The sequence below is a fragment of the Rutidosis leptorrhynchoides genome, chromosome 3 (genome assembly GCF_046630445.1).
Source record: "Rutidosis leptorrhynchoides isolate AG116_Rl617_1_P2 chromosome 3, CSIRO_AGI_Rlap_v1, whole genome shotgun sequence".
Lineage (NCBI taxonomy): Eukaryota > Viridiplantae > Streptophyta > Magnoliopsida > Asterales > Asteraceae > Rutidosis > Rutidosis leptorrhynchoides.
In genome coordinates, this window is record NC_092335.1 from 574,107,808 (window position 1) to 574,119,029 (window position 11,222).

An 11,222-nucleotide genomic window follows, 5' to 3' on the forward strand; every position below is an offset into this window, starting at 1 on the left:
TTGTGATAATGGATTAGGTACTTTCCATTGGCGAGTTGCGGTTTACTTGGAAGCGTTCTTCAAGACTTCAAGGTGAGTGTTAATATCCTATATGCATATGTATGTGTAGGATGGGTGCGGGTCGGGTGAAGTGATTCTCATCTATAGAGCTCACTTCACATGTAGGTGGATTTGATGGACTTGTGCATAGGTCCAATTGGCACGGTTGTGCGTTTTGGTTGACTACCTTTGGCAAAGTACACATTTTGGGTGTACGTTATCACACGTGGTTGTGAGTGGAATAATTATGCGTGTATGTATATAATGTATTTAGTTGTGTTGTATGAATGTGGTATTGTCGCGTTGTTTAAGACACCACGTTCTATGAAACGAGTAGTATTGTCGCGTTGTTTAAGACACTACTCATTGTTGGATCGTCATGTGGCATTGTCGCGTTGTTTAAGACACCACATTGTAAAGGAGTGGATGTCGCGTTGTTTAAGACACCACTTTGTAAAGGAGTGGATGTCGCGTTGCTTAAGACACCACATTGAATAGGAGTGGATGTCGCGTTGTTTAAGACACCACTCATCGTGTTGAATGGCATGTGGATTCGTCGCGTTGTTTAAGACGCCACATTGTCAAGGGTGAGTGAGTCGCGTTGTTTAAGACATCACCCGGGGGATTAGTGACTACGCGTTGATTAAGTAGCACTAACGGATGTTATGAACTCCAACGGTCTTGTAAGTACTGTTTCCCTTGTTCGAATTGGTTAACCATGGTTGTATGAATTATGTATTGGCATATTTAATTATGAACTATATGCTATTGGTATTGCTAGCTAATGTGGATTTGCGGTTATTGGTATATGCACGATATGTTGCATGATTGTCGAATTGCTAATTCGTGATTAATGTTGTATTGTCGTGATGTAGTTAACCCTCCGGGTGTAGTTATTGGCGTTGTTCACATTGACGTTGGTGAACTTACCTTATTGATGGTATTATTAGCTTGTTGCTTAGTGATCGTACGGTATACTTAGATTAGCTTGCCTTTAGGCTTGGACGCTCCGGTATGCGGTATTTGTTTATTTATGTGGCGTGTCCATTTTATGCATATATATGTATGTAGTATATTATCATTCACTAAGCGTTAGCTTACCCTCTCGTTGTTGACTCTTTTTATAGATTGCATGCGGATGGTGGCTCGGGTAAGCGCGAGGATTAGAGGACTTGCATAGTTTGCGTAGAAGGCTTGCTTTTGGATTTATTAGGATTGGGTAGTGTATCCCCAATCGCCATGCTCGGCTTTGTTTTGTATTAAGAGTCTTATGGTCTAAAATTGTATTTTGATACTTAAAGGGTAATTTGGGCACGTGTGGGCCCCACTTTGTAAAACTCGCTCAAACCTTAGTTATGTGCTAGTTTTACATATATTAATGTACGGTTAAAAGCGTTTTGGCTAAATGTGTCGGGAAGTCGCTCATCTTTTTCGCATTAAAGGCAACCGGCAACAGCCAGCTTTTGCGCGGCGCGCAAGCTGGGGCGCGCGGCGCGCAAACAGTCTTCCAGCAAAAAAATTTTTTTGTTTGAAATTTCGTCGTGTTTGGTCGGTTACGGTTTGGGTTGTTACAAATCTTGAGATACCATAGACACGTATACAATGTTTCAACCTATCATGTCGACACATCTATATATATTTCGGAACAACCATAGACACTCTATATGTGAATGTTGGAGTTAGCTATACAGGGTTGAGGTTGATTCCAAAATATATATAGTTTGAGTTGTGATCAATACTGAGATACATATACACTGTTTCGTGGATTGATTCAAGATAATATTTATCGATTTATTTCTGTACATCTAACTGTGGACAACTAGTTGTAGGTTACTAACGAGGACATCTGACTTAATAAACTTAAAACATCAAAATATATTAAAAGTGTTGTAAATATATTTTGAACATACTTTGATATATATGTATATATTGTTATAGGTTCGTGAATCAACCTGTGGCCAAGTCTTACTTCTCGACGAAGTAAAAATCTGTGAAAGTGAGTTATAGTCCCACTTTTAAAATCTAATATTTTTGGGATGAGAATACATGCTGGTTTTATAAATGATTTACAAAATAGACACAAGTACGTGAAACTACATTCTATGGTTGAATTATCGAAATTGAATATGCCCCTTTTTATTAAGTCTGGTAATCTAAGAATTAGGGAACAGATACCCTAATTGACACGAATCCTAAAGATAGATCTATTGGGCCTAACAAACCCCATCTAAAGTACCGGATGCTTTAGTACTTCGAAATTTATATCATATCCGAAGGGTGTCCCGGAATGATGGGGATATTCTTAAATATGCATCTTGTTAATGTCGATTACCAGGTGTTCACCATATGAATGATTTTTATCTCTATGTATGGGATGTGTAATGAAATATGAAATCTTGTGGTCTATTGTTACGATTTGATATATATAGGTTAAACCTATAACTCACCAACATTTTTGTTGACGTTTAAAGCATGTTTATTCTCAGGTGAATACTAAGAGCTTCCGCTATTGCATACTAAAATAAGGACAAGATTTAGAGTCCATGTTTGTATGATATTGTGTAAAAACTGCATTCAAGAAACTTATTTCGATGTAACATATTTGTATTGTAAACCATTATGTAATGGTCGTGTGTAAACAGGATATTTTAGATTATCATTATTTGATAATCTACGTAAAGCTTTTTAAACCTTTATTTATGAAATAAAGTTTATGGGTTGTTTTAAAAATGAATGCAGTCTTTGAAAAATGTCTCATATAGAGGTCAAAACCTCACAACGAAATCAATTAATATGGAACGTTTTTAATCAATAAGAACGGGACATTTCAGTTGGTATCCGAGCGTTGGTCTTAGAGAACCAGAAAATTTGCATTAGTGTGTCTTATCGAGTTTGTTAGGATGCATTAGTAAGTCTGGACTTCGACTGTGTTTTCTTTAAAAATGATTGCTTAACATTTTTGTTGGAAACTATATATTATTAACATGTATATATTATGTGATATATTAATCTCTTAACATGTTTGATATTGTGTGATAGATGTCTACCTCTAGCACAAATCCCATTGACTCACCTAATAATAACGAAGAGTCGAATATATATTGGACTGATTCACAAGTTCCCGAATCAGAACCGGAAGAAGAATCAGAACCGGAAGACGAGGAACCGGAGGAGGAAATAGAACCGGTGGGGGAAATAATAAAACGGTTAAGTAAAAAAAATCCTCAACCAACCGACCAAGGTTAATTATGGTCAAGGGTGTTTCCACCAAGGAAGCAAAATATTGGGAGGATTACCAATTCTCCGATGAATCGGATTCCGACGAGAATTCCGATGATGTTATAGAAATTACCCCAACTGAATTTAAAAAGGCAAAAGAAAATAATAAGGGAAAGGGCATAAAAATAGAGAAATCTAATTCCAACCCCGATGAACTTTATATGTATCGTCAACCCCCGAAGTCCTTAAGTTGTAACAATGACCCGGGAACCTCTAAACCACCAGGTTTTTCTAAACCAATGTGGAAAACGACGGCTCGTATTAGGGGAACATCATATATCCCTAGAAACTTGGTAAAACGAACCAAAACCGAAGAAGAAGAAACGAGCGAGTCAGAATAAGATAGTTGTATTCGTGTGGTGTAATATATGTAATATAGTGTGCTTATGCTTTATGATATATGTAAAAATTGCTTGTATTAATAAGTATTTTTTTTATGAATCTAACTCTTGTCTATTTTACAGTATAAAAACACAAAATGGATAGACAATCCAATATTTTAAGAGACCTACCCGGAGACATGATTGATGAAATCTTGTCTAGAGTCGGTCAGAATTCTTCGGCACAACTATTTACGGCGAAATCAGTTTGTAAGACATTCGAAGAACGTTCCAAGAATGCCTTGGTTTATAAGAGACTTTCGTTTGAAAGATGGGGGATATCACATTGGGAAACCCATAAGTTACGATGTGTTTACTTTGACGCATATATTGCGGGGAACCCAAGTGCTATTTTATGCAACGGGTTAAGAAATTATTTTGACTCAATGTATCCGAACATAGGACTTCATGATTTAGAAAAAGCGGCTAACATGCAACATAAAGAAGCATGTTATGCTTACGGGTTAGTAATGTTCGCTTCTCACCAAAGTGAGAACAAGAACATCGGGCTACAACTATTAAACAAAACATTTCCACAAGTAACGGACTCAGTAGTTGGGGTGAGAAACAAGGTTTTTAGATTGTTACGGGACTGTTGGACAGTACGTAACCCTCATTCCTTTGACGACGTTACAACACGCTGTCTTATCAATGGCCATAACGGTTATGTTCCACAAGACCAAGGATGGGAAGTAGTCCTAGTAAAACCAGAATGCATGACTTGTTTCTGGACGTATGAATTACGTGTCTTTATTGCCTTTGCTGAACGACTTGTGTACTAGCTAGAATTATCTTCACAACTATCTTGTATCAAAGTTATTGTGCGCTATATTTCATGCTTTATGTAAAATAAGCGGTATTGTAAGTTTGTAAAATATTGTATAAAAGTTTGAACGCGAAATATTATTATAATCAGTTTTTCATATAGAATTGTAGTAGTTGAATTGTATATTAGCTACTAAGTATGAACTTAACGGTAGGTACTACCCGAATTTAAACTTATAAAACGCTAATATGAAGAAAAAGCTTTTATAAATGAGTTCATATTATGCTACGAAATACTATTAACTACTCTTAATATTCTGTATGATTAACTTATTCCATTTGACTATTTTAAAGGAAATGGCACCGACTACTCGACACACCGTGAATATGAATGAAGAGGAATTCCGTACTTTTCTAGCTTCAAACATAGCCACAGTACAGGCTGCGCTACATACCAACAATAACCTTGGATCTAGCAGTACAGGAAATCGTGTAGGATGCACCTACAAAGAATTCACTTCCTGCAAACCTTTGGAATTTGATGGAATCGAAGGACCAATCGGATTGAAACGGTGGATCGAGAAGGTCGAATTGGTGTTTGCCATAAGTAAGTGTACTGAAGAGGACAAAGTGAAGTACGCTACGCATACCTTCACAGGTTCTGCGTTAACATGGTGGAATACCTATCTAGAGCAAGTGGGACAAGATGATGCTTACACAATACCGTGGTCAGCATTCAAGTACTTGATGAACGAGAAGTACCGTCCCAGAACCGAGGTCAATAAGCTCACGACAGAACTTAGAGGGTTACGAACCCAAGGATTTGATATTACCACGTACGAAAGACGATTCACAGAATTGTGCCTATTGTGTCCGGGAGCGTTTAAAGATGAGGAAGAGAAGATCGACGCATTTGTGAAAGGATTACCGGAAAGAATCCAAAAAGATATAAGTTCACAAGAGCCCGCCTCCATACAACAGGCATGTAGAATGGCTCATAAACTAGTGAACCAGATTGAGGAAAGAATTAAAGAACAGACGGCTGAAGAGGCTAATGTGAAGCAAGTCAAAAGAAAGTGGGAGGAAAACGATGATAAGAATCACCAATACAACAACAACAGCAATTACAACAATAATCGCAACAATTATCCCAACAATCGTAACATCAATCGCAACTACAACAAATGGCCCAACAACAACAACAACAACAACAACAACAACAACAACAACAACAACAACAACAACAACAACAACAACAACAACAACAACAACAACAACAACAACAACAACAACAACAACAACAACAACAACAACAACAACAACAACAACAACAACTACAACAATCATCCCAACAACAATAACAATCGTAACAACAACAACAATCAGAAGCAGCTATGCCAAAGGTGTGAAAAGTATCACTCGGGGTTCTGCACCAAATTTTGCAACAAGTGTAAAAGAAATGGTCATAGCACGGCGAAGTGTGAGGTCTACGGACCATGGGTTAACAGAACAAAAGGAACAAATGGTGTTGGAACGAGTAATGGCGAAGCAAGTAGTGTCGGAGCAAGTTATGCCAATGTAGTTTGTTATAAATGTGGAAAACCGGGCCACATTATTAGAAATTGCCCGAACCAGGAGAACACGAATGGACAAGGCCGCAGAAGAGTTTTCAATATTAATGCGGCAGAGGCACAGGAAGACCCGGAGCTTGTTACGGGTACGTTTCTTATGGACAATAAATCTGCTTACGTTTTATTTGATTCGGGTGCGGATAGAAGCTATATGAGTAGAGATTTTTGTGCTAAATTAAGTTATCCATTGACGCCTTTGGATAGTAAATTTTTACTCGAATTAGCAAATGGTAAATTAATTTCAGCAGATAATATATGTCGGAATCGAGAAATTAAACTGGTTAGCGAAACATTTATGATTGACTTGATACCAGTAGAGTTAGGGAGTTTTGATGTGATAATCGGTATGGGCTGGTTGAAAGAAGTGAAAGCAGAGATCGTTTGTTACAAAAATGCAATTCGCATTATACGAGAAAAAGGAAAACCCTTAATGGTGTACGGAGAAAAGGGCAACACGAAGCTACATCTTATTAGTAATTTGAAGGCACAACAACTAATAAGAAAAGGTTGCTATGCTATTCTAGCACACGTCGAGAAAGTACAAACTGAAGAAAAGAGCATCAATGATGTTCCCGTCGCAAAAGAATTTCCCGATGTATTTCCGAAAGAATTACCGGGATTACCCCCACATCGATCCGTTGAATTTCAAATAGATCTTGTACCAGGAGCTGCACCAATAGCTCGTGCTCCTTACAGACTCGCACCCAGCGCGATGAAAGAACTGCAAAGCCAATTACAAGAACTTTTAGAGCGAGGTTTCATTAGACCAAGAACATCACCGTGGGGAGCTCCTGTTTTGTTTGTCAAGAAGAAAGATGGTACATTCAGGTTGTGTATCGACTACCGAGAGTTGATCAAACTTACCATCAAGAACCGCTACCCACTACCGAGAATCGATGACTTATTTGATCAACTACAAGGCTCGTCTATTTATTCAAAGATTGACTTACGTTCCGGGTATCATCAAATGTGGGTGAAAGAAGATGATATTCCAAAGACTGCTTTCAGAACATGTTACGGTCATTACGAGTTTATGGTCATGCCGTTTGGTTTAACTAATGCACCAGCTGTGTTCATGGACCTTATGAACCGAGTGTGTGGACCATACCTTGACAAGTTTGTCATTGTTTTCATTGATGACATACTTATTTACTCAAAGAATGACCAAGAACACGGTGAACATTTGAGAAAGGTGTTAGAAGTATTGAGGAAGGAAGAATTGTACGCTAAATTTTCAAAGTGTGCATTTTGGTTGGAAGAAGTTCAATTCCTCGGTCACATAGTGAACAAAAAAGGTATTAAGGTGGATCCGGCAAAGATAGAAACTGTTGAAAAGTGGGAAACCCCGAAAACTCTGAAACACATACGCCAATTTTTAGGACTAGCTGGTTACTACAGAAGGTTCATCCAAGACTTTTCCAGAATAGCAAAACCCTTAACTGCATTAACGCATAAAGGGAAGAAATTTGAATGGAAGGATGAACAAGAGAAAGCGTTTAAGTTATTGAAGAAAAAGCTAACTACGGCACCTATATTGTCATTGCTTAAAGGGAATGATGATTTTGTGATTTATTGTGACGCATCAAAGCAAGGTCTCGGTTGTGTATTAATGCAACGAACGAAGGTGATTGCTTATGCGTCTAGACAATTGAAGATTCACGAACAAAATTATACGACGCATGATTTGAAATTAGGCGCGGTTGTTTTTGCATTAAAGACTTGGAGGCACTACTTATATTGGGTCAAAAGTATTATATATACCGACCACAAAAGTCTTCAACACACATTTAATCAGAAACAACTGAATATGAGACAGCGTAGGTGGATTGAATTGTTGAATGATTACGACATTGAGATTCGTTACCACCCGGGGAAGGCAAATGTGGTAGCCGACGCCTTGAGCAGGAAGGACAGAGAACCTATTCGAGTAAAATCTATGAATATAATGATTCACAATAACCTTACTACTCAAATAAAGGAGGCGCAACAAGGAGTTTTAAAAGAGGGAAATTTAAAGGATGAAATACCCAAAGGATTGAAGAAGCATCTTAATATTCGGGAAGACAGAACCCGGTATAGGGCTGAAAGGATTTGGGTACCAAAATTTGGAGATATGAGAGAAATGGTACTTAGAGAAGCTCATAAAACCAGATACTCAATACATCCTGGAACGGGAAAGATGTACAAGGATCTCAAGAAAAATTTTTGGTGGCCGGGTATGAAAGCCGATGTTGCTAAATATGTAGGAGAATGTTTGACGTGTTCTAAGGTCAAAGCTGAGCATCAGAAACCATCAGGTCTACTTCAACAACCCGAAATCCCGGAATGGAAATGGGAAACATTACCATGGATTTCATCACTAAATTGCCAAGGACTGCAAGTGGTTTTGATACTATTTGGGTAATAGTTGATCGTCTCACTAAATCAGCACACTTCCTGCCAATAAGAGAAGATGACAAGATGGAGAAGTTAGCACGACTGTATTTGAAGGAAGTCATCTCCAGATATGGAATACCAATCTCTATTATCTCTGATAGGGATGGCAGATTTATTTCAAGATTCTGGCAGACATTACAGCAAGCATTAGGAACTCGTCTAGACATGAGTACTGCCTATCATCCACAAACTGATGGGCAGAGCAAAAGGACGATACAAACGCTTGAAGACATGCTACGAGCATGTGTTATTGATTTCGGAAATAGTTGGGATCGACATCTACCGTTAGCAGAATTTTCCTACAACAACAGCTACCATTCAAGCATTGAGATGGCGCCGTTTGAAGCACTTTATGGTAGAAAGTGCAGGTCTCCGATTTGTTGGAGTGAAGTGGGGGATAGACAGATTACGGGTCCGGAGATAATACAAGAAACTACCGAGAAGATCATCCAAATTCAACAACGGTTGAAAACCGCCCAAAGTCGACAAAAGAGCTACGCTGACAATAAAAGAAAAGATATAGAATTTGAAATTGGAGAGATGGTCATGCTTAAAGTTGCACCTTGGAAAGGCGTTGTTCGATTTGGTAAACGAGGGAAATTAAATCCAAGGTATATTGGACCATTCAAGATTATTGATCGTGTCGGACCAGTAGCTTACCGACTTGAGTTACCTCAACAACTCGCGGCTGTACATAACACTTTCCACGTCTCGAATTTGAAGAAATGTTTTGCTAAAGAAGATCTCACTATTCCGTTAGATGAAATCCAAATCAACGAAAAACTTCAATTTATCGAAGAACCCGTCGAAATAATGGATCGTGAGGTTAAAAGACTTAAGCAAAACAAGATACCAATTGTTAAGGTTCGATGGAATGCTCGTAGAGGACCCGAGTTCACCTGGGAACGAGAAGATCAGATGAAGAAGAAATACCCGCATTTATTTCCAGAAGATACGTCAACACCTCCAACTGCTTAAAATTTCGGGAGGAAATTTATTTAACGGGTAGGTACTGTAGTGACCCGAACTTTTCCATGTTTATATATATATTAAATGAAATTGTTATTTACATGATTAAGTGTTTCCAACATGTTAAGCAATCAAACTTGTTAAGACTTGATTAATTGAAATAGGTTTCATATAGACAATTGACCACCCAAGTTGACCGGTGATTCACAAACGTTAAAACTTGTAAAAACTATACGATGACATATATATGGTTATATATATAGTTAACATGATTTTATTATAAGTATGTATCTCATTAGGTATTTTAACAATGAGTTATATACATAAAAATGAGACTATTAATTTAAGAAACTCGAAAACGATATATATATATAACGATTATCGTTATAACAACGTCTTACTAGGTACATATGAATCATATTAAGATATTGATACACTTGGTTAATTATGTTAAATAATAAGTAAATATATTATTAAGTGTATTAATAATGAAATACATATGTAAAAATAAGACTACTAACTTAATGATTTCGAAACGAGACATATATGTAACGATTATCGTTGTAACGACATTTAACTATATATACATCATACTGAGATATATTATATATCATAATATCATAATAATATAACAATTTAACATCTCATTTGTTATAATAAACAATGGGTTAACAACATTCAACAAGATCGTTAACCTAAAGGTTTCAAAACAACATTTACATGTAACGACTAACGATGACTTAACGACTCAGTTAAAATGTATATACATGTAGTGTTTTAATATGTATTCATACACTTTTGAAAGACTTCAAGACACTTATCAAAATACTTCTACTTAACAAAAATGCTTACAATTACATCCTCGTTCAGTTTCATCAACAATTCTACTCGTATGCACCCGTATTCGTACTCGTACAATACACAGCTTTTAGATGTATGTACTATTGGTATATACACTCCAATGATCAGCTATTAGTAGCCCATGTGAGTCACCTAACACATGTGAGAACCATCATTTGGCAACTAGCATGAAATATCTCATAAAATTACAAAAATATGAGTAATCATTCATGACTTATTTACATGAAAACAAAATTACATATCCTTTATATCTAATCCATACACCAATGACCAAAAACACCTACAAACACTTTCATTCTTCAATTTACTTCATCTAATTGATCTCTCTCAAGTTCTATCTTCAAGTTCTAAGTGTTCTTCATAAATTCCAAAAGTTCTAGTTTCATAAAATCAAGAATACTTCCAAGATTGCAAGTTTACTTCCAAGTTTTCTAAATCCATTCCAAGTAATTATCCAAGATCAAGAAACCTTTATTACTTATAGTAGGTTATCTTTCTAATACAAGGTAATAATCATATTCAAACTTTAATTCAATTTCTATAACTATAACAATCTTATTTCGAGTGGAAATCTTACTTGAAATTGTTTTCGTGTCATGATTCTGCTTCAAGAACTTTCAAGCCATCCAAGGATCCTTTGAAGCTAGATCCATTTTTCTCATTTCCAGTAGGTTTATCCAAGGAACTTGAGGTAGTAATGATGTTCATAACATCATTCGATTCATACATAAAAAGCTGTCTTATTCAACGTTATAAACTTGTAATCACTAGAACATAGTTTAGTTAATTCTAAACTTGTTCGCAAATAAAAGTTAATCCTTCTAACTTGATTTTTAAAATCAACTAAACACATGTTCTATAT